Below are 24,726 nucleotides of genomic sequence, written 5' to 3' on the forward strand. Positions count from 1 at the left end.
CTCCTCGCTGGTGTCTCTAACATTCAAATCTTCATATTACTCCAACCTCTCTCTGACTTTCTCCATACTGGCCTCCATACTTTGAGAATGGGATTCATAAGGAGGACTTTGATGCTGCAAGGCTCAGCTTAACTTTAGGAGCCTTGCTGCCCAGTGGAATTCACAACCCTGATTTAGGTGCCCCAGCTCCCTGTACAGTGCATGGGGTGTGTTAGATGCCTAAAAGCGGGATTCATAAAAGCCAGCATGGTGAGGGGGGACCCACCTAAGCCATGTAGGGAAAAAAACAAGGAGATGGTTTTGGACTAAGCCCCACGCCTCAAAGAGAGGTAGGTGTCCTCTCCACTCAGGATTCACAGCCGTATATCCACTTCTGGATTTAGCCACATAAGCCAGGTTAGAAGTTTTTTGCAAAAAAATCAGGAGTGAAAGGAGAAGGTGGTGGTGATGCCCCCTCTAGCCTTTATCCTAGTGATTAGAGAACTCATCTAGAATGTGGGAGACCCAGGTGCAAGTGCCTGATATAGAGCGGGGACTTGAAGTGGGGTCTCCCACTTTCCAGGAGAGTCCCCAATCAATGGCTCTAAGGTATTCTGGGGCAGGCGCTCCTCAGTTTCTCTGGCAGAAGCTGCTCCGCTGTGTACAAACAAGTAAATATTTATTGGGGCACAGAGAAAGTGGGAATGATTGTATATCTCAGTGGTTAGGTGGAGGCATTCACCTGGAAGGGGCAGACCTAGTCATTGGAGAAGGGAGACTGGAAACTAAGTATTTACACACAGTGGAAGAGCTCGAGCAGGAGGAACTGAAAAAAAGACCTTCCCCAGAATATCCCACAGCTCAGTGGTTAGGGCACTCTCCCTAGGAGGGAATCAGGGCTGGATTAATCTTTTGTGGGCCCAGCGCCAAACATAATTGTGGGCCCCCATGGAGGCAATGGTGCATGGCACGGGGAGGTCAGTCCCCAGAGCAAGGAGCCAGCCAGAGGCAATGGGGCATGGCATGGCAGGGGTGGCCCTGCTCCACCCAGCCCAGTGTGAGGCCACTATTTACAAACCGGCAGTTGCCAGACGCAGTTGTCCACCCAGCCCTGTGCTGCCAGCATGCCCCTTCCCCTTGGGGGTGGGTTCATACCGTGCCACCCAGCCCTCCCCACACTGACTCCCTCTGGCCAGAGCTGAGCCCCACCCCACCCCACAAATGCACAGCGCCCTGCACAACACCACCCCTGCCCAACCTCCCCCGCCCACAGCCCCACCACAACTGCCCAGCACCCCCCCCACAGAACCATCACTCCCTAGTGCCCCAACACATTATAAAATTAGGCCATTGGAAATATAGTATAAAGTATTAATAATGAAAGAATGGCCCTGTAAATTACATTTTGACATCTATAATCTATTTACAGTACAATAGTAGCAATTAGAGTGTACTCAGAAATTAGAAAAGAGCAAATTTATAGCAATAACACAATAGTCAATATAGCCAGCATGATTTGCAAAATTCTAATGCACTGATCTGCTTCATGTTTGTTGGAAGAACTTGATAACTGCTGTGCTTATGGCATATGCTACTGAGATCTTTTTAAACCCTTTCATTAAGTGACATGACATGCTGCTGTTTCCACTGTAAAATTACAGGGATCCAGGGCAGGACATGAGAGAATGGCTATGGTAAACAGAAAACACAGTATTTTAAAACAAGTTCTCTGTAGTTGAGAATCCATTGTTTTGGGGAAATATATTTATAAATATTCTTGGCAATCTATCATATGCTGGTTTAAGGCACCAATGACAAAAAAAAAGTGTTACATCTGAAAAGAGAATCACTGGTTATCTACTGTTTGGGGAAAAAAGAACTAGACATGGTGTAAAACATTCTCAAAGCACCAAATCAATTAAGCTAAGGTGCCTTTGAAAATGGGACTCAGGTTTCTAAATCATTTAAGCACTTTTGAAAATTTTACATTGTAAAAATCAAGAGTGAAGGGGAAAACAGGAAATAAGTGACCTTGAAGTAAGAGTCTGCTATTTCATTACTGCTTTGGAATAAGCTCTAATGGAGATGACTAACTAAACTTTCGTGTCTTTATTTAACTCCTAATTTCTCCCTTTAAAAGTGGGATATAATTACAAGAGTCCAAATGATAAAACAGAGACACTTCCCAGGAACTGGGGAAAATTGCAAAGGAAGAGAAGAAATTATGTACTAGCCATTGCCTACCAGAGTCACAGAGACTCAGGCATAGGAAAAAATGTTTTCTTGTTTTTTTTTCTCATAGGATCAGAGAACTCTGTTCAAATGCAGTTTCTGGGCCAGATTTGGCCCAGGAGTGTTTTGGTATCTGCCCCATAACTCAGGGTACAGGGCATGTTGAGATAAAAGATAGCAGCTTTTTTTTGCACAGCTGGAATTCCCTGTCTGTAATGGTGGGCCTAGAAGAAGCGGCTCCAAAAGCAGGCAGTTCTGGCTAGGGGAGGGGGCAATAGCTGGCAATGAGCTAAGTCAGAACTAGAGCTGGGCCTATTTTATTTGGCAAATTTATTACTAGACAAAAATGCATTTTTCAGGGCACTGAATTGGGCTGAATTTGGTGAATAGTTTTGACAACAACAAAAACCAACCCTGAAAAGAAACATTTGGAAAATGTCATTGTGAATCCACATTCACAATGTTTAGCTCGACACAAACAAAAAATGTTTTGGTTTTACATTTTGACAAGAAAACCCAAAATATTACATTTGGGTTTGGAAAAAGAAAAGCTAATGTATTTTATTTTTTCAATTCAGCCACTCAACTGAAAAATCAATTACTCATTCAGCTCTAGTCAGAACATTGCATGTAGCCTTCTGGTACAGCTCCTAAGTAGTCCCAATTACAACTTAGTATCCTCTTCCCATAGCAGTGGGAAGGAGAGGGATGGTGCAAATCTCTCCTGGGATGCAGAACATCCCAATGACACAGGAAGAAGAAATTTACACTTCCCTTTGCCAGCAAGGGCTACATCAAGCCTTCTCTCTCAGAAATTAGATAATATTGCCTTCAGCTGAACTGACTCTTCTGATCATATAGGGTGGGCTCAGCCAGTTCATGGACACCGTAAAACTATAAGACGATTTACCAAACGTAGGCAGGGGAATGGCCCCGCTATTGTGGGGAACTTTCCTGGCTTCTGCACTACCCCAGTGAAATGGGCTAGCGGAAGGATCTGAGTCCTCACTCCCACTTCCTTTACCCAGAGGCCTCCCTGCCCTCAAGGACTCCCCTTGCTTCTCCTGTCTGACAGAGTCCTTGGAACCCCAACATGGCTGGGCCCAGGATTCCTGGGGGGGCTTGACCCCCAAACCTGCTGTGGTCACCTAGGACAGGGGCTAAGGTGTCCCCACTCCGGGGTACTCTCTCTGCACTGGACACTTCCCTGACCCACTAATCATTACATACGATTTAAAGCAAATACAATTTATTTAATCAGCAATTAGCTTAAAAAGGACTAAGGAAAAATGGGAAAGGTTGAAGGAAACACATCACCCCGCTCTGTGGCAGGGAACATTACACAGTGTCTCTGGAATATCAGGGCAGTTCACAGTCTGTTCCTTGTAGGTCCTAGGCTCCTTCTCAGACCCTGGCTGTGCTGCAGGGATGCTGTGGGTTGGACACTTGCTCTGGTGGTGGCCACACGCTCTCAGGCTCTAGGTGGCAGGATCCTTTTTCCCAGCATCGCCCCCGCCCTGTCGGGGTTACAATCCCCCTCCAAGTCTGGCCTGCAGAGCCTCTTGGCTGTGGCATCTCCCTGTGCTGGGCCCACTGCCCAGAGTCCCCCTCGCTCTTCCCAGCTGCTCACCGCACCCGGCTCTGGACTGCTCCGGCCCCAGCTCCACCATTCTATCTCAGCTCCAGCTCCACTATGCCTCAGCACTGTTGCTGCTCTGCCTCCAGCTCCCTGGGCTGCTTGTCTGGCCCCTCTGGATCTGGTTGCTCCAGCTCTGCTCCCAAGGCAGGTCTGCTCTCTCTGGGCTGTGCATCTGGCTTTGGGGCTGCAGCTCTGCTCCCAGCACAGGGTTGCTTTTCTGGCCGCTCTGGATTGGCACAGCTCTGCTCGGACCCCTGCTTTCTCCTTAGCTTGGCCCCACTCAGTCTGACCCAGGCAAATCCAACTCATACAGAGGATGGGACCCACCCTGGCCTCCTGACTCCCTGATTAGCTGCCCGCCCTGTCAATCAGGCTGACCTGGAGCATTAGCCTCTCCCCATTGTTTCTGGGGACTGTCAGTCTCAGGCTAGGTCTACACTACCCACCTGAATCGGCGGGTAGAAATCGATCTCTCGGGGATCGAATTATCGCGTCTCGTCGGGACGTGACAATCGATCCCCGAATCGATGCTCTTACTCCACCAGCAGAGGTGGGAGTAAGCACCATCGACGGGGAGCCGTGGAGGTCGATTTTGCCTCCGTCCTCACAGCGGGGTAAGTCGGCTCCGATAGGTCGAATTCAGCAACGCTATTCGCGTAGCTGAATTTGCGTATATTAAATCGACCCCACCCCATAGTGAAGACCTGCCCTCAGGGTCCTGATTTCTCATTGACGCTTCTCCTTCTTTTAGTAGTGGGAGCTAGCCAACCAAAACACCCCCACTGAATGTTAGTAAGGGGACAGTCCCCTTACACAAACATGATCATTCCCAATGAAATTGGATTCTTCTTTCTCCTGGGAAGTGTTTGTTAGTTAACAACTGTTGCAAAGCCAGAGAACAAAATATTTGCATACTGCCACCAGTCCTCACAATAAGATGCAATTATCTAACCACCTCTCTCCTTGTGCCATATTACCACAGAGCAGATCAGCAAAGGTGCTCCAGCTAGACAACACTGGTGTAAACATGAAGGGTATGCTGATACAACCATCTCTGGAAGGTACTTGCAGTTTTGGAATTTCATCCCATTCAGTTCCAAACAGCCTGAATCTGATGATCTCCAGTCTCCACTCTTTACTGGGGCCTTTGAACTATAGGCTGGAGCATATCAGGAGTTTCAGCACTGAAAAGTCAGGCCACGCGGAGGCCGTATCTTCATGTATGAGCAGTAGACTACATTCCTACTCATGCTGTAAATGCTGCTTGTGGGGATATGACAAAGATACTGGTGAGGGAGGAAAGTAGGTTAAGTTCAAGAAGATGCAAGCAAAGGTGTGAAGGAACAAAACACTATTCTCTACTAACATTGCAAAGTGTTGGACTGCAAAAAACAATCAACATGTATGTGGCAGAGGGAGGATTGCACAGATGTAAGTTTAAATTATAAGGTGTACTGATGGGTGAGGGGAGCTCATTTTTAATATCATAATTTTCTGACTGTCCCCCTAATGGTGCACTGCAAGGTCTCCCCAGGTACCCAGTTGTGAATGACTATGTCTTGGAGGCAAGACAGAGACAACTGGTTCTCCCCTACTTCTGGTGTGGCCACACATACTTTGTGGAGGTGATTGGCTGTGGGAAGGTTTCACTTGTACAAGTGGGAAAGGCTACTGAGAATGTAACAGGGTGGTCTATAGCTTTAATGGACAGTCCTGTTCAGAGGCAGAGTCCCTTTAAGAACAGATATTTGGGCCTGGAAGAGGGAATTCTCAGACCCAACTGGGAAGGAGTCAAGTGATTCCTCTAAAAGCTGAAAGGGCCAGGCAGGGCGGGGGGAGATATGCTATGGAAGCAAGTTGGTGCCTGTGGCAGGACTTGGAGCAGGGGTAGGAGAAGAGATGCAAGGGGAAAGTCCTCTGGGTCCCTGCAACCTCCTGGAATAGCTTTGTTTGTCTTACCATTGCAGTTCTGTGTTTGAATAATAAACTGCCCCCCGAAGGAAGGATCTAAAGAGACTCTTGGTGTAGTGTTTAATTCTTTATGGGGTTGGTAGACAGGCCAGCAGTCTACAGAGAGGTTGCAGTGCCACCACCAGAGCCTTAGGTGGACTCATGAGTGGGTGCCATGTTAGGTAAAGGATACAAGTTTTGGTTCTGGGTAGGAGTTGACTGTTGGTCCTGCTAACAAAGTCTGTGCTCTTGCAGACTCCCTCAGTGATTCAGCCACAGCATACAAGGAGCTAGAAACTCCATTTGGATGCTCTGCACTTGTGGGCCCAACTCCCATTTCCCTGGATTGGGCCAGTTGCTCTTTGGCCCACGCAGCATACTCCTGTTCTGTTGCTCTTATTTCCTGCAGAAACTCTGGGTTGTAAGAGACCATCACCCCTTCTTCCTAGGCCAACTGGTCTTGGGGAGAAGTTTCTGGCCCCTTCCTAGCAGCCTCTGCAAGACCAGGTGCTTCGCCTATTTGAGGTGTTTCCAGTATTGGATAGAATAATTTACATAGGTCCATCTGGCATTATAAGCTCTGCAGCATCTCAAGGAGTGAATAAAAGTCAGATGCTGCCAGACTATTTAAAATGAGATTGCTGTGAGATAAGAGAATCTCTGTGACCCATGATATAATTCCACAAAAATACTGTTGCCCTGCATTGCATTTTATTTTAAAGTGCTTTCTTATCAGACTAAAAATTGTTCTCATACTATCAATCTCATTTATTCCTTTAATGGATTTTTTAAAAGGGGGGAGTTTTGGTCTGTTGATCCACAGCAAAATTTAATCTAGAGCATGTAGGATAAGAATTACTGCAGTTCATGCCACTATTAGGGTGTTTTGGTGGGAACACTGCATTGTGATATCTGGCTTCAGGGTGCTACTTCTGACTAGACAAGCAACTGTCATTCATTTTGCCAATTGGATGACAATATTTTAAAATGGTCTTTCCTTTCTAAAAGCCAAAAGAAATTGTTCAAAAGGCAAATCTGCTCTGCTGTTTATGAAGTGACCTAAATAGTCTTTTCATGATGAGGTGTCTCAAAAATGTCTAGTGGTAACAGATAACAGGAAAACCAATTAAGGTTTTACCTCTAGTAATATTAAAGGGCCCAGAGTAACTACAAATGTTGCATAAATGCATGTTTTAGCTTGTCACCTGTTATAAAGGGAGGGCTTTGGCTTCCTTGACCATAGGATGCTATTCTGGAAAGGAGGACTGCTGGGAAGAGAACGGGTCCACCTGCCCAAGAAAGGGAAGAGTATATTTGCAAACCAACTTGCTTACCTAGTGAGGAGGCCTTTAAACTATGTTAAAAGAGGCAGGTGACAAAAGCCCACAGGTAGGTATAAAAAAAGATGACTAATAGAGGGCTAGATGTTTGGGGGAGAGGGAAAGAATGGAAAAATCACTACAGCGTCATCAGAACAACAGAGGGAAAACAGTGGGTGAATCTCCTCATCATATTAGATGTCTATTCACAAATGCAAGAAGTATTGGGAATAAACAAGTAATAATACATAAGCTAAATTGTGACTTAATTGGCATCACAGAGATTTGTTGGGATAAATCTCCTGTCTGGAATATAGAGGGCTATAGATTGTTCAGGAAGACAGGCAGGATACAAAGGGAGGAGGTGTTGCATTGTACATCAAAAATATATACTTGTTCTGAAGTCCAGAAGGAGTTGAAAGTCTCTTGGTGAAGATAAAATGAGAAAAAAAAACAGAAGTGATGGTAGAAGTCAACCAAATCAGGAGAAGGTGAACGAGGCATTTCTAGAACAAATAATAATATCTGAAACACAAGATCTGGTACTAATGGAGGACTTTAACTACCCATACATCTATTGGAAAAGTAGTACAGCAAAACACAAGATGTCCAAGCTCTTGGAAGGTATGGGGAACAACTCCTTGTTTCAGAAGATTGGAGGAAGCATAGTTGCTGGGACTAGGAGTGCTGGGGATGAAGCAGCATCCCCTGGCCTGAAGTGACTTCCATCATATATACAGGGTTTACAGTTTGGTTCAATGGCTATCAGCACCCCCACTATATAAATTGTTCCAGCCGCACTGGTAGGAAGTAACCAGGGTAGCAGCTATTTTAGACTTGATCCTGACTAATAGGGAAGAATTGGTTGCAAATCTCATGTCTCATGGTAGAAGGCAATCCGGGTGAAAGCGATCATGAAATGATAAATATCATTATTCTACAGAAAGGAAGGAGTGAGAGCATCACAATAAAGACAATGGACTTCAAAAAAGCAGATTTTAACAAACTCCGAGAACTGGTAGGTAAGATCTCATGGGAAGAAAATCTAAGGGAAAAGGGAGTTGAGAACTGGTAGTTTCTCAAAGAGACAATATTAAAAGTGCAATAGCAAACTATCCTAATGCAAAGAAAAGATAGGAAGAATAGTAAGAGAACAATATGACTCCATCAGGAGCTCTTTAATGATCTGAAAATCAAAAAGGAATCCTACAAAAAAGTGGAAACATGGGGTAATTGCTAAGGAGGAGTACAAAAGAATAGTACAAGCATATAGGCACAAAATCAGAAAGGCTAAAGCACAAAATGAGTTACACCTAGCAAGGGATATAAAAGGCAAAGACTGAGAGGGAACATGATAACAGTTTTCAAACACATAAAAGGTTGTTATAGGGAGGAGGGAGAAAATTTGTTCTGCTTAACCTCTGCGAATAAGACAAGAAGCAATGGGCTTAAATTGCAGCAAGGGCTGTTTAGGTAGGACATTAGGAAAAACTTCCTAACTGTCAGGATGGTTAAGCACGGATATAAATTGCCTAGGGAGGTTGTGGAATCTCCATCATTGGAGATTTTTAAGAGCAGGTTAGACAAACACCTGTCAGGAATGGTCTAGATAATACTTAGTCCTGCCATGAGTTCAGGGGACTGGACTAGATGACCTCTCAAGGTCCCCCCACCCTCCATTCTACAATTCTATGATTCAATAAGAGATTTTATAAATACATTAGAAGTAAAAAAAGACAAAGGAAGCTGTAGGTCTACTACTTAGCAGGAAAGGAAGACTAATAACTGATGGCATCAACAAGCCTAAGGTGTTGATTGCTTATTTTGCTTTAGTCTTCACTAAAAAGAATAACGCTGACCAGATACTTAACATGATTAATATTAAAAAGGGGGAAAGAATACAAGTCAGGATAGGGAAAGAACAGGTTAAAGACTATTTGGATAAGTTAAACATATTCTATCATACTAATCCAGCTAATTTCCTTCTTTGACAGGGATACTGGCCATAGACGGGGGAAGATATAGATGTGATATCTTGATTTTAGTAAGGCTTTTGACATTCTCATGAACAGACTGCGGAAAAGTGGTCTAGATGAAACTACTATAAGGTGGATGCAAAACTGGTTGAAAGACCATAATAAAGAGTAGTTATCAATGGTTCGCTGTCAAAATAGGAGGATGTATCTAGTGGGGTCCCACAGTTGTCTGTCCTGGGTCCAGTACTATTCATTAATGATGTGGATAATGGAGTGGAGAATTTGCTTATAAGCTGGGACCAAGCTGGGAGGAGCTGCAAGCACTTTGGAGGAGATGATCAGAATTCAACATGACCTTCACAAATTGGAGAATTAGTCTGAAATCAACAAGATGAAATTCAATAAATTAATTAATTAATGGAGATATCATCGAGTCATGAAAGGTCATCGAATCCAGCCCCCTGCCTTCACTAGTAGGACCAATAAAGACAAGTGCTAAGTATTACACTTAGGAAGGAAAAGTCAAATGCACAACTACATAATGGGAAATAGCTGGCTAGGTGATAGTACTGCTGAAAAGGATCTGAAGGTTATAGTGGCTCACAAATTGAATATGAGTCAACAATGTGATGCAGCTGTGAAAAAGGCTAATATCATTCTGGGCTGCATTAACAGCAATGTTATATGAAAGCCACAGGAGGTAACTGTACTGCTCTAATCAGCACTGGTGAGGCCTCAGCTGAAATAGTGTGTCCAGTTTTGGGCACTATACTTTAAGAAAGATGTGGACAAATTGGAGACAATCCAGAGGAGAAGGAACAAAAATGATAAAAGATTTAGAATACCTGATCTACAAGGAAATGTTTTAAAAAAACCTGAGCATGTTTAGTCTTGAGAAAAGAAGACTGCGGAGGGCACCTAATAACAGTTTTAAAATATGTGAAGGGCTGCTATAAAGAGGATGGGGATAAATGGTTCTCGGTGTCCACCGCAGGATAAGAAGTAATGGGCTTAATCTGCAGCATGGGAGATTTAGGTTAGCTATTAGGTACACTATTACTTTCCACTTTGCACTTTAAAATATTAATTACCGAAGTTTAACAATACTCCATGAGGCAGGCATTCTTCTCTATAGTTTAAAGATAAGTGCCCTGAAGAATAAGGAGGTCAACTGGTTTTTCTGTCACACAGTGAGTACATAGTAGAACTGAGAAGAGGCTTCCTGACTCTCAGTTTTCTTCTCTGGCCCCAACATACTGTATGTCATCATATATTAAGAAAACATTAAGAAACAAGGAGGGTAAGTGACTAAACACCTTGTATTCCCAGACAACCTATCCAAATCATAGTGTAGTTGCAGTGCATTAGAGTAGAAAAAGTGCTGGGGTCTAGGCTCATCTGTGACACTGACCTACTGTATCAAATAAGATAAAATTTCATCTATCTCTGCCTTAATTTCCCTATCTAAAATGATAACATTCACTGCCTCTTTAAAGTGCTTTGAGATCTGCACTTTAAAAGTGCTATACAATAATTTAATATTATTATCCATTGTTTGAAGCTTCATTTTCTTTTTCATCTGTTGGGCTTTGTCTACACTAGCCCTTTTTGTCAGTAACTTTTATTGGTCAGGGGTGTGAAAAAACACACCCTTGACCAGCGTGAGTTTCACCCACAAATGAGCCAGTGTGAACAGCGCTAATGTCAATGGGAGATGCATACTAAAAATAGGTTTTTTACTTCTACTTTTCAATGTGTCTATAAGCTTTAGTGAAATATTAATTGATGATGGTGTATTAATGCCATACAGCACAGAGGAGTAAACAGAGAGAATCCTTAGTATATACATTAGTAATAATAAATTAGAGCAGTGACTTTTCATTTTCAGCCCATTTTACATAACATGTTTGGGTTCATCTGTAGCTCTAAAGGACTGAATCAGTCAGAACTACCTTTGAAAAACAGACAATTATGATCAGTCTTAAATTAACATTGCCTAAAATAGATATCTATAGATTACTTTTGAATTATGAAGGCATTTAAGATGTATTTTTTAGTATCTTAAGATGAACATGTCATTTGGGTTGCAGATTCTTCACATGATTTTTTCCAAGGAAATGTGATGTCAATGATTGGTAAAGTACTAGCACAACGTACAATGATGGGGCTTTTGACTGGACTGTTGCACAGTCTAACAGCCCTCACTCTTAGTACATATTCCCAGATGTATTGTTTAAATGTTTCTTTCTTCATTTTCATCCCATTACAACTAGCTACAGTCCTTTGAACCACTCAAAGGCCTGGTCTACACTACAGGGTTAGGTTGAATTTAGCCGCGTTAGGTCGATTTAAAAATGACTGCATCCAAACAACCAACCCCGTTCCATCGACCTAAAGGGCTCTTAAAATCGACTTCTGTACTCCTCCCCGATGAGGGGAGTAGTGCTAAAATAGACTTTGCTGAGTCAAATTTGGGGTAGTGCGGATGCAAATCGATGGTATTGGCCTTCAGGAGCTATCCCAGAGTGCACCATTTTGACCACTCTGGACAGCACTTTGAACTCCGATGCACTAGCCAGGTACACAGGAAATGCCCTGGGAACTTCTGAATTTAATTTCCTGTTTGGTCAGCATGGCGAACTCAGCAGCACAGGTGACCATGCACTCCCCCCAGAATCATAGAGAGTAGAATATTTCTGCACTCCCCCTATCATCTCCGTCCCTCAGGTTATCGCAGATTAGAAGGCGGAAAAAAAAAAAAACGCACTTGCGATGACATGTTTTCCGAGCTCATGCAGTCCTCCCTCACTGATAGGGTACAGCTTAATGCATGGAGGCATTCAGTGGCAGAGGCCAGGAAAGAATTAAGTGAGCGCGAAGAGCGGAGGCAGGACGCAATGGTGAGGCTAATGGGGGAGCAAATGGACATGATGAAGCATCTATTGGAGCTGCAGAAAAGCCAACAACAGCACAGACCCCTGCTGCATCCACTGTATAACCGCCTATCCTCCTCCCCATGTTCCATAGCCTCCTCACCCAGACGCCCAAGAATGTGGGGGGGAGGGTGAAAGGCTCCAGGCACCCAGCTACTCCACTCCAGAGGATGGCCCAAGCAATAGAAGGCTGTCATTCAAACAGTTTGATTTTTAGTGTGGCTACAATAAGCAATGTGGCCTTGTCCTTCCCTCCTCCCACACCCCACCCGGGCTACCTTGTCCGTTTTCTCTTTTTTTAAAAATTAATAAATAAAGAATGCATGGTTTCAAAACAATAGTTACTTTATTTCAAAGTGGGGAGGGTGGTTGGCTTACAGGGAATTAAAATCAACAAAGGGGGCGGCTTTGCATCAAGGAGAAACACACACAACTGTCACACCAAAGTTTGGCCAGTCATGAAACTGGTTTTCAAAGCCTCTCTGATGTGCAGCACACCTTGCTGTGCTCTTCTAATTGCCCTGGTGTCTGGCGGCTCAAAATTGGATGCCAGGCGATTTGCTTCAACCTCCCACCCTGCCATAAACATCTCTCCCTTACTTTTACAGATATTATGGAGCACACAGCAAGCAGCAATAACAATGGGAATGTTGGTTGTGCTGAGGTCTGACCAACAGCACCAGCGAACTTTTAAATGTCCGAAGGCACATTCTACCACCATTCTGCACTTGCTCAGCTTATAGTTGAACTGCTCCTTACTACTGTCCAGGCTTCATGAACAGATCCCCCGAGCAGGAGAGCAGAGTTGCAGCAGAAGCAATGGATGAGGATGGTTAGCAGTCCTACTGCACCGTCTGCTGCCAGCAGCACCCAGGAGGACCAGAATGGATCCCCCAAGCTTGTCGCTGGGGAGCAGAAGAGCAGAGTTGCAGCGGAAGCGGTGGAGCCATACACCATGCCCTGGAGGTTGCTAGGAGCTGGGCAGGGAAGACGTTCTCAGAACCCCCGGCCAAGCTACATGTCCAACAAGGACGGTTAGCAGTCCTAATGCACCATCTGCTGCGAAGGCAAGGAGCTGCTGCTGTGTACAATGCCAGCTGCTGCAGGTGCTTCTGTGTCGAATGCTTGGAGGTCTGGGTAGGGTAAGGTGCCTCGGCCAAGGCAAAAGAGCAAAGGCCCTGGAGCGGTTACATGTGTCAACCACAGAAGTGCTATGGGGTGTTATAGCGCCGACCAGACTTGAATGTACAGCTGCAAGACTTCTTCACCATCAACAGAGGACAGAAATATGATGCACCTAAAATCTAAAAAGGCCCGCACATTTCCCAGAGTCACTACCCTTGATAACAGAACGTCAATGATTGCATTGTCTACTTGGATCACAACAGCAGCGGTGATGGTGAGCTGAGCGGGCTCCATGCTTGCCAGGGTATGGCGTCTGCATGAGTAATCCTGGAAAAAAGGCGCAAAACGATTGTCTGCCATTGCTTTCATGGAGGCAGGGGCAACTGACAACATGTACCCAAAACCACCCATGACAATGTTTTTGCCACATCAGGCATGGGGAGCTTTACCCAGAATTCTAATGAGTGGCAGAGACTGCGGGAACTGTGAAATAGCTACCCACAGTGCACCACTCCATAAGTCAATGCTAGCCACGGTAGTGAGGACGAACTCCACCGACTTAATGCGCTTAGTGTGGACATAGGCAATCGACTGTATAAAATCGATTTCTAAAAATTAACTTCTATAAAATCGACCTAATTTCGTAGTGTAGACATACCCTAAGTAACTCTCCTACATCCTCAATGTTACACTATTCAGACACTTACATATACAATTATCATGCTTCTTTTAGAGTCAGACTGTACCCTCGCACAAGTATATTGAGGTGCAGCAATTGTGCGTGGAAGGGATTAGGAACTCCATATGATCTCCTTACAGAATTTCCTTCAAGATTCCCCCCCCGCCCAGGTGGGAAAGGTTCTGGTTTCAATCTCAGTGTACCAGCAGACAGTTCCTTATTAATAACAGCATAGCTATTGGTACCACTATAGTAGCTTTTACTAATTAATAACCCTATATAGGGTGAAATTCTGGATCCAGTGAAGTCAACGGGAGTTTTGTCATTGACTTCAGTGAAGCTAGGATTTCAGCCATAGTGTTTAGTACTTGGCAAGGAGGGGGCCCTAAGGCTCATGGTGGCTTGGGGGCTAATGAACCTCCTAAGTTGTCCTTCAGGAGGTCTATAGGAAAGAGGGGAATGCATCCCCTCATCAGCTTACTGCTCTTTTCTGCCCCGAACCCCATCAAATCTCCTCCAGGCTGCAGGAACAAGGCCTGGTGCCTACAGATCTATAAAGCATACAGGAGTGGGGGAGAGACTTTAGAGGAAGGCATTTTACTCATCAGTTAGATTAATCCTATTCATTTCAATTGTCTCCAAAACTCCACATTGTTAACCTAATGTGACAGCCGCCATCTTGGCTAATATACCAGGGACTGAACTAGGCACTTCCAAAGCTAAAAGCAGGAAATACTACAGCTTGAGCTAAAGCACTATAGCTAAGGCTGCAACAGACTCATATGCCCTGCAGACTAGCACAGAGGGGGACCTGTAATGTATGCTGACCATTGGATTGCACTAGGATCTGGCAAAAAAAAGCTTTAGAAGAATTTTCCAGGTGTTGTGACCACTTATTTTGATGCTAAGAAACAACTGTATTTCTAAAATATACAATAATTTTCCATTAACAAGCCTCCTTAGTAATTGGTTAACATATTGTGGCCTATCTCTGCAAGGAGATAGACTGGAAGCTGATTTTTTGTTGTTGTTTCAATGAAAGCTAAGAACTCCTGCAATCATTTGTGGCCCTGTATTGAGCATGTCAGGGCCTGCAATGCAATTTGGCTTTTCCAATTTTATTATGATCAAGTAATCTTTGGTGCAGTCCACTAGATTTCAGCTAGAGGAGTCCTGTAAACTAGGTTCTCGCTTACCTCTTCATTTAATTTCACCCCTTTTGTAATGGATATAAACTGGGGGGGGGGGAGCGGGCAGGTTAGAAGACCATGAACTCTGGTGAGCCCATCTAAGTTTAGGCTGTCATTGGTCATGAACACTTCATACAATTCACATCAACTTTGGTGGAAAAATTCTACCGTGGCCCCAGATGTAAACTACCAGTTTGGAAGACCATATGTTAAAATGTTTGTTACTTTGGAGAAATGGGGGAAGAATATCAGAAATAAATGAAACCTGGTTGGAACCTTAAATATGGAAGAACTACTTTGGTCTATAGTAGCATTACACATTGTAGGATCTCAAGCACTTTACAAGTGGTAATTAACCCTTTCAGCAATCCTGTGAGATAAATATCATCCCATTATACAGATGGGTAAACTTAGGCACAGAGCAGTTAAGGTTACCACTTTTATGATTAGGCAGCTAAATTAGTAGTCTGATTTACATGGTGCTATGCATTTATGGCTCCCACAAACTTTAGTATATATGACTTGTCCAAGTTCACGGAGCTAGTCAGTGGTAGAGTCAAGAATAAAACTGGAGTCCTGACTTCAAGGGCCAGTTCTCCTCTTACTTATATGGGTGTAAATCAATGGTAGCTCCAGTGAAGGCAGTGTAAAACTGGTGTGGGATAAGAATCAGGCGATAGGCCACCTGCTTTAATGAATAGAGAGCACTCCTTTATTCAGCATAAATACATCCCAACCCAAAGTTAATTAATGGTCAGAGTGATCTGCAGTGTGTGTGTCTGTGTATGGAGCCAACCTTTTCCAAAGTGGGGTGATTTGTCCCATATCTACTAAAAATACATTTACTTCTGGAACTACATGGACTGTCAAGTGAGGTCACAATTATTCCTAAAACAATATATTCAATTCAGATTTAAGTGATCTCAATTAATGTTGCAAAGTGCTTTGAAGAAAAAAGGTGCAGTATAATTGCAAAGTATTATGATTATACTAAAATTCTAGACTCTTTGCTTTCTTCTGTGATAATAAGCAGCACAAGCAGTATCCACTAGAATTTAGAGACTGTTTGAAGTGGTATCATTTCTAAAATATTATTTCAGCAGATTTAGGGCGTAAGTAAAGGAGAGGGAGGAGAGAGTCAAAATGAAAGAGAAAATGTTATCACTCTCTCTAAAACTAAAGAATGCGTAAATTGAAAATATTTAAATTAACTTTTTGAAATTTATAAGAAATTCAAAAGACCAGACTTAAAAGCCAGCAGTATCTGATAAAATGGATGCAGCTAACATTACCTTTTTAGATTTATAAAGGCATTTGAAAACTCAAGCTTTAGGGGATCAGAAGGGAAAAACAAAATGGATCAAAAAGGGTGGTCAGTAACAAAACGTAAGGACTTTACAGAATTAGTGAAAGCAGCCTCACACTGTTCCATTTTTGAAAGCACTCCATTTTTTTTAAAATAGGATTAGGGTCATTCCTAATTGTTTCTAGAATAAAGGCTTGTAGTGTTTATTTGCTGGGCGCCGTCTTTTCTGAGTGATTAGCTTTATGAAGATTAGGTACCAGTAATTTCTGAAATGCCACATGTAAGGTAATTAGCTCACAGCATGTTTCAGCTTGTGCTGCCCATGAGAGGAGTTTATTGGGTCTCTGCTGAGAGGAGGATTATAGGAGCTATCACAAACAGGGAAGCAGTAAGTTAAAAGAAAGTTAATTCTTCATCCCAAAGTGGATCTATGTTGGCTTAAAACACTTGGTAAACTACTGTAAAGAAGCTCACTCTGTACCACTGCCTGTGGTAGAGATTTAAAAGAACAATATAGACTTGGTCCTTTCGCATAGCAAACAGCAGATGCAAGAGAAGACCAACGTAGTGGCAGCCACGTCATCACAGGTTGGCCTCAACATCCACAAGGACAAGATTAACTCCATCAGTAATGACCCAGTCACACTGAACGGAAGCCCTCAGGAAGAAGTTCAGTCCTTTACCTACTTAGGCAGCATCATCGACCAACAGGGTGGCACAGATGCAGACATCAAAGCAAGGATCAGTAAGGCAAGAGCAGCTTCCTTACAGCTCAAGAACATCTGGAGCTCCAGAGAGCTGTCTTTGGCAACAAAGATTCGACTGTTCAACTCCAACATGAAGTCAGTCTTATTGTATGGAGCTAAAACCTGGAGGACAACTAAAACAACCACCAGGAAGATCCAGACCTTCATAAATAGTTGCCTTAGAAGGATTCTCCAGATCCGTTGGCTAGACACCATCAGCAACATCTACCTCTTGGAGAGGACCAGTCAACTTCCAGCAACGGAAGAAATTAGAAAGAGAAGGTGGGGCTGGATAGGACACACACTACGCAAGCAGCCAACCAACATCACTAGACAGGCATTGTGGTGGAATCCCCAAGGCAAGCGGAAAAGAGGCAGTCCAAGAAACACCTGGCGACGTGACCTTCAGGCTGATAGCATAAAAATGGGCTATAGCTGGAATCAGTTAGAGCAAATGACCCAGGATAGAGGACTCTGGAGATCTGTGGTTGGCGGCCCATACCCCGATTGGGGTGACGGGCATGAGTGAGTGAATGAGTGACAGTTTGTTTCTATTTTTGTTCTGCTAATGAAAAGTTTGTGGTGCCTCAAGTTTCAGAGAGCTTTTGAATGATGGCACTTCGACTCAGTATTAATGCAATCATATAGAACATTTATTCTGAGTTGTTTTCTACACAGGGCTAACCACAATCCCAATCCAGCAAACACTTACATGCATGCTTAACCTCTCCTAATGGGTCCACTTACATGTATGAAGCATATGCATTAGTGTCTGTGGGAATAAGCTCTTGAAGTCCTGTACCAGAATACACAAAGCATCATATTAAACCTGGGTTGGATCATATGGGATGGTGATCTCATTTAGCTGCTTCACCGTCCTTGTCATTACGGTTAAAAGAATTTTCCATCTTATTACACTACCTTTTAGAGAAAACCCTTTCCATAAATTTCATCTGTTTTATTATGAGCAAGATTTTTTTTGCCTCTACTTACATGAAAACCCCTCACCACAGTATATGTCAACATACAATGACTCAGTTAATTGGTGGGTGGGAATATATGTTAATGGAAAAGCTAATGAGACTATCAAACAAATTACCTGGTAGGACTAGGAAGGACTGAAACTACATTTTAAAAATATGATTACTAAAAGACAATCAACATATTTAAATATAAGGTGTGGAATAAAATGGAGAACGTTGAAACTTACTTCTCCATAGAAAGATGCTATGCAATTTAAACCTACTTTATAAAGGGTTTAGACAAGAATATTGTGGTTGCCTTAGGCTATAACCAGCTGCAAAGCTTCAGGGTTGCTATAAATAAGGTTTGTTAAAGTTCTTGGGTGGAAAGATAAAACAAATAGAAAGTTAAATCTAGGTAGAAATAGTGTTGAAACATTATAATTATTCAGACCAGTTTTTAATATTGTATTAATTTTAATGACCTCATTTATCAAAAGTCTTATGAAGAGGATGACTAAACCCTAAATGGAGAGAGTTTAATGTATTCTGCCTAAAACAACAAAGAATTTCAGGGATTCATGGCTCATGTTTATAACCCGACACACGAAGTAATCTGACTCATAATTCTCTGCTCTGTAACACTGAAAATCAGGGATGATGCTAAAAATGTCAACCTATGCTAGGAAAAGCAGAAGTACTAATAAAGCTTGAGTTAACTCTTTTAAGGAGTTTTAAAGATGTCTCAGTGGCATTCTAAAGCAAAATTTTACCTCTTTTATTTCCTATTTCCCATTTTAATATAGGATCTCTCTAAATTAAACAGAAAACGGTATAAAATAAAAAAATCAGCAACTCCACAGATAAGAGAAAGTACAGAAAATTATGAGCAGAATATTAACAGTCTTCATAAAATAAAGATAGGAAGCAAAAGCAGAAGACTAAATTCTCCTCTGTTACACCTGTGCAACCCTGTTGGCTTAATTGGGGTTGTATAGAAGTAACTGACAAGAAAATTTGGCCCATATATTTTATTAAAAAAAAAAAAAAAACAATTATTTATGTTATATGGGACAATCGGTGTATTTCATATAGTAGTTGCATTTAAAATGTTCATTCTTATTGATATTACAGGTTTCAGAGATATTCTGTATGCTAAAAATGGGGAATAATGCTAGAACCTCTAATATCACTACAAATATGTGATATTCAAAACTAAATGATATTTTAAGAATATCCACTTAAGTTTGAAATCTATTGAAGGGAAGTAGTTGCTGTGAAAGGCAACATGGAAATTTTCTGAAAGGGTGTAATTTACTTTACATTAGCTGTATCCATCAACAATGATTTAATCATAACTAAGACATTGGACTTTCCTCTTCAAATGAGGATAAAATGGTTCTTTTCCAATTCATACTGGGGCTGCTTTATCTAAATACAGATCTCAACAGTATATTCTGTATCCATTCCACATGCAAAAATTCATGCTGGTATCAATGGAATCTCCACATGGGGAGCAAGGGAAGCATTGCCAATAAGATAGCTATAGTGTGAAATGAAGAGAATTTTTCCCTATTCTTGAGAAGAATATGTATCCTGAAGTAAAGTCAATTTATTTATTACACTTTTGTTAATAAATGTTCCTTTAAATTGAGGCACATTTTTAATGTAAATCCCATTTCTCCTTTCCTTGCGTTGATGGCTGTTGGAAAAGCATTTGATGAAGTGAATTGGGAGATTCTATTTCAGATCTTAGATACCTTTAATATGGGCATGGAATCTCTCTATTGATTGAACATTTTATAGCCTAATCCTACAACATCAGGTATGACAGTGTGTATTGGGACTGGTTCGCTTTGTCTAAGGAAACAGAGAGCATTGTCCTCCGTCCCCTTTCCTATTAGGTTTAATTCTGGAGCCATTTGCAAAAGAGATGTGAATTGTTTAAATAAATGGAAAATAAACATTTTATTTTGATGATTCTGTGCTTCTGATGACATTTTGCTGTACTTAATACCTTAGCTGATAAAAGCCTTGGCTGGGGAATGGTGGTATTTGATTTTTGGTAAATATATTTTCCAGATTTAACATTAATTTTAATAAATATAAATTATTTGACATGGCCAGTCTATAGTCTTATCACATTTGTAATTGACAATTTCAATGAATAAGTGAAGGTGCTAAACACCAGAGAAGCAACACACAAGTTTGGGGGTCAAGGCAAAAGGCAGGTTACAAACAATGTCCACTAAACTAAAGCAATTTAACTGCATGGCTTCCTGCAACCACAACCTTCCCATTATCTCAGGATGGATCTGTTCCCTGAAGAGACCTTAGCCTCAACAGAAGCAGAAATCTCCAGAACTTTTATCCTTTTATAGTAATTAACTCCAACCATATTTCCAATCATGATATAAATTGCTTGGCAACTCCTTAAATGAGGACACAGGCAACTATGGTAGATTTTCTGCTCAGGAAAATATATAAGCCTCTTCTGACAATCAAAGTACAGGGTCTAAACACAACATCGCAAGAATAGTAACACTTGGTACTTTACAAATATTATCTAGTTCTCAGCATCCTTGTGCATCAGGTTAGTATTGCTACTCCCATTTTACAGGCTGAGAAGCTGAGGAAGAGAGGCTAAGTGACTTGGCTGAAGCCACAGAGGAAGTCGATATCAAAACTTGGATGTAGCGTTTAGAAGATAAATCATTATCCCATTGAAGTCAGTAGCCAAACTCCCATTGATTTCAACAGGACCAGGATTTCACCCCAGGAGTTCCCAGCTCTGAATCTTCTATAACACTAAATCTTTCTCTATCTACTACCTTGCAATGTTAGTAAAAGTAAATAAATGAAGTTGTCTATTTTTTTAGTGCTTTTTTACTCTAAGAGGTGATTGTGATGTTGCCTCAACAGTGAGAATGAAAACAATGCCCCAGCAAATGAAATTCATCATAGTGTCGTCATCTTAGACTGTGATCAAAATAGCACATATACCAAAGATTTATTTGGTGATTAGATTAAATTAAAAAAACAAACAAACCTATGTGAAGTAAAATGGAGAGTGCATCTATGTCCCTTTTTCCTTTGAGTGTACAGGGAACCAATATTAACAAACAATGAGAAGTCTGTAAAAGAAAGGCAATTTCACGGAGCATCCTTTTGTTCTCATATTATGAGGGTGGGTATGGTCAGTTTTCACTAATTCTTTCTAACATTGAGCACTTCCATCAAGTTCCCTAAACCTTTTTCATTCACAGTCCTCTAAACTTTACAGTCTCGCATATCAAATGTTAACACTGCCACTCTACTAGCCATTCTGTAGATCTTCTTGACACCTTTCTTGTGCGGAGGCCGCCAGAACCGAACATGGCGCTCTAACTAAATGTTTCATGGTGGGATATAAACATATTCTATAACGTTGTATATCATCTCACAGCAAAAATGGAAGAACAGCAAGTAGAGGGGTAATTTGATTCAGGGGTTATGCTGCCTCCTCTCCCCCCATCGGCTTTTTTGGAGGCTTAGTGCAATCTACTGTACAAAATGAAAAAGCAAACAGTGTGGTTTTGGTTTTTTGGCTTTATTTTTAAATTATTGCACTGGATTGTGAAATTAAGCTCAGCAGGAAATAAAGTTCCTGTACAGATTTCCAAAGGTATTGCATGCTCTGGTTAATTGTGCCAGCCTGGAGTGGCTGATTAGCATAATTAATCTAAACCTCTGATTACCCAAAGGAGGGAGATGTTCCTGGATGCACAGGTGAGATATAGTGGATGACTCTCTCAGAGACAAATATACCATAGCTAATAGTAAAGAATTCAGAGGCTTGTTTTGTTTTTGATTTTTTAAAAAGGGATAGGAACGGAGTTAAGATAGGGAGAGTCAGTTTTAGCCCAGTAGAGTATAAGATGGGAGGACTGCTTGGTGATAGGGTCTGGGCTGTGGAGGAATGACACTAATAAGATAAGGGAATCAAGTATAACTATTTATTGGCCCAAGAACTCTATTGTACGTCAAAGCCAGTACCAGAGACCCTGGAGAGTGAGCCCAGGAGGAAGCCGAACAAATAAAATGATAATATTGTTTAATATTATTACTAATCACTTGTATTATAGTAGCACTAGATTATTAGATCCCAAGACAAGAAGCATAAAATCAGAATCATCGGCCTGGAAGGGACCTTGAGAGGTCATCTAGTCCAGTCCCCTGCATTCATGACAAGATTAAGTATTATCTAGACCAGTGGTCTCCAACCTTTTAACACCCAATATCACTTTTTGAATTTAAGGGCAACCCAGGATCTACCCCGCCCCACTCACTCCATCCCCGCTCTCTCCCTTTCACTGGGCTGGGGCAGGGGGTTGGAGTTCAGGAGAGGGTGCAGGCTCTGGGCTGGGGATGAGGGGTTCGCAGTGTGGGAGGGGGTTCTGGGCTGAGCCTGGGGGTTGGGGTGTAAGCTCTGGGAAGGAGTTTGGGTGCAGGAGAAGGCTCCAGGCTAGAGCAGAGTGTTGGGGTGCAGGAGAGGGTATGGGGTGCTGGCTCTGGGAGAGGGCTCAGGACTAGGGGTTGGGGTGCAGCTTCCCACTGGGAGGCACTTACTTTGGGCAGCTCCCGGTTGGCAGTGCAATGAGGCTAAGGCAAGCTCCCTGCCTGTCCCAGCCCCACACCACTCCCGGAAGGAGCCAACGTGCCCCTATGACCCCTGGGGAGGGGCTGGAGGGCACATGGCTCTCCACACTGCCCCTCTCTGCCAGCAGCGCTCCCTCAGCTCCCATTGGCCACAGTTATTCACATGCTAAGAAAGTTGTAATGTGTTTTTCCTCACGCTTCAGAAAAATCACATATCTTGGCTTTGATGTCAGAACCATGAAATATTCCTTTTTTGGGGGGGTTGGGCTAGCTGGCAGTGGGATGTTTACTCTGTTTCATGTGGCATATACATGTGTGGAAAGACCAGTCATATTACAATTAGATTCTAACTTTTCCATGGAAGAAGAATGTTCTCTTTTATTGGAATATACACTATGAGCTGGTCTGTACTAAAAGATTAGATCAAGCCAACTATGTCGCTAGGGGGTGTGAAATATCCACATCCCTGAGCAACATAATTAAGCTGCCCTAAGTGCCTGTGTAGACAACATTAGCTTGATGAAAGAATTCCTCTGTTGGTCTAGCTACTGCCTCTCTGGGAGATGGATTTAATACAGTGATGGGAAAATCCTTCCTGTCGCTGTAGTAAGGGAATGAGTACACTACAAAATTAAGTCGACCTAACTTATGTTGGCATACAGCCGCCACAGTAATTACATCACTTGTGCATGTCTAGACTCTTTCCTCCTTGTGCTGGCGGTGCATGTCCTCAGCAGGGGCGCTTGTATCAATTGTTCTGTCATGGTGGGGCATTGTGGGATGGCTTTTGAAAGCCAGTAAACAGTCAACATAAGAAATGCAGCGTAGACACTGCGTCAACCTAACTACTTCAACCTTGACTCTATGCCTCTTGTGGAGGTGGAGTTATTAAGTTGGTGTAGCGGGGCAATTACGTCAGGAGGAGCAAAATTTTAATGTAGACATTTACATATGTAGGTTGATGTAAGTTGCCTTACGTCGACTTAACTCTGTAGTGTAGACCAGGCCTAAGTGTGTACACTGAAGTGCTGCAGCTGTGCTGCTGTAGAGTTTGAAGTGTAGCCATAGCCTACATGTTCCATACATTCTGCCCGCCAGAGATATAGCAACTCAGCATATTCTCCTCAGAAGCATTCATTGCATTGTAAAGTGAATCAGTCACCAGTACCCAGAGCTATTACAGTTACTGATTCAATAAAGCAGCTTGCTATATTTTTCACTGTCAGCTCTCTAGCATCGAGCCGTTTACTTTGTTTAATTTAACCATAGATCCATTTTCTATGTTTAAGAGCAAAGCCATCCAGATGCTAGCATCAATTTATAACAACTCTACAAATTAAGACAAGAAACAGTCCTGCATGTTAAGATGGTGATTAACTCTTATTCAGCAAACTGAGGTTACACAAATCTAACACTATCTGAAATGGCTCCAAACTGCCATATTTGGGTTCAGGTTCCAGCATCTCCAAAGTTCAAAGTTGTTTGAGCCACACCCATCTCTAAGCAACACAAGTGCTTCTCTTGTGCTTTCATTCATTCACACGTTACTTTGTTCTTTTCTGCATGGCCAACTACTCACTGAGAACTAGACTGTGCTTCAGTTTGTGTGCAGAATGCCCATTGACATGGGCGAGGACTGATTCAAGGGAATGCTATCCATGGACACAATAGTCAATACAGCCCATAGCACTAGAGATTTCACCTATTGTGCATTTGCTCTCAGGTTATACTTAAATACACTTTATGGGCTAAACCTGTCTTCCTGCAACAAAGCCTTAGTAACTGAGCAGTGCACAGGTGAAAGCCACAAGGTCTGATACAGAAATTCCCACACACACACACACACCCTGTAGAGCAGTAGCCCCAGCAGGTGTTGCAACCACTACTAAGGATATGTCTACACTACGGGATTAATCCGAATTTACAGAATTCGAATTTTGGAAACAGATTGTATAAAGTCAAACGTATGCGGCTACACTAAGCACATTAATTCGGCGGTGTGCGTCCATGTACCGGGGCTAGCGTCGATTTCCGGAGCGTTGCACTGTGGGT

This window comes from Trachemys scripta, chromosome 10 (genome assembly GCF_013100865.1).
Source record: "Trachemys scripta elegans isolate TJP31775 chromosome 10, CAS_Tse_1.0, whole genome shotgun sequence".
NCBI lineage: Eukaryota > Metazoa > Chordata > Testudines > Emydidae > Trachemys > Trachemys scripta.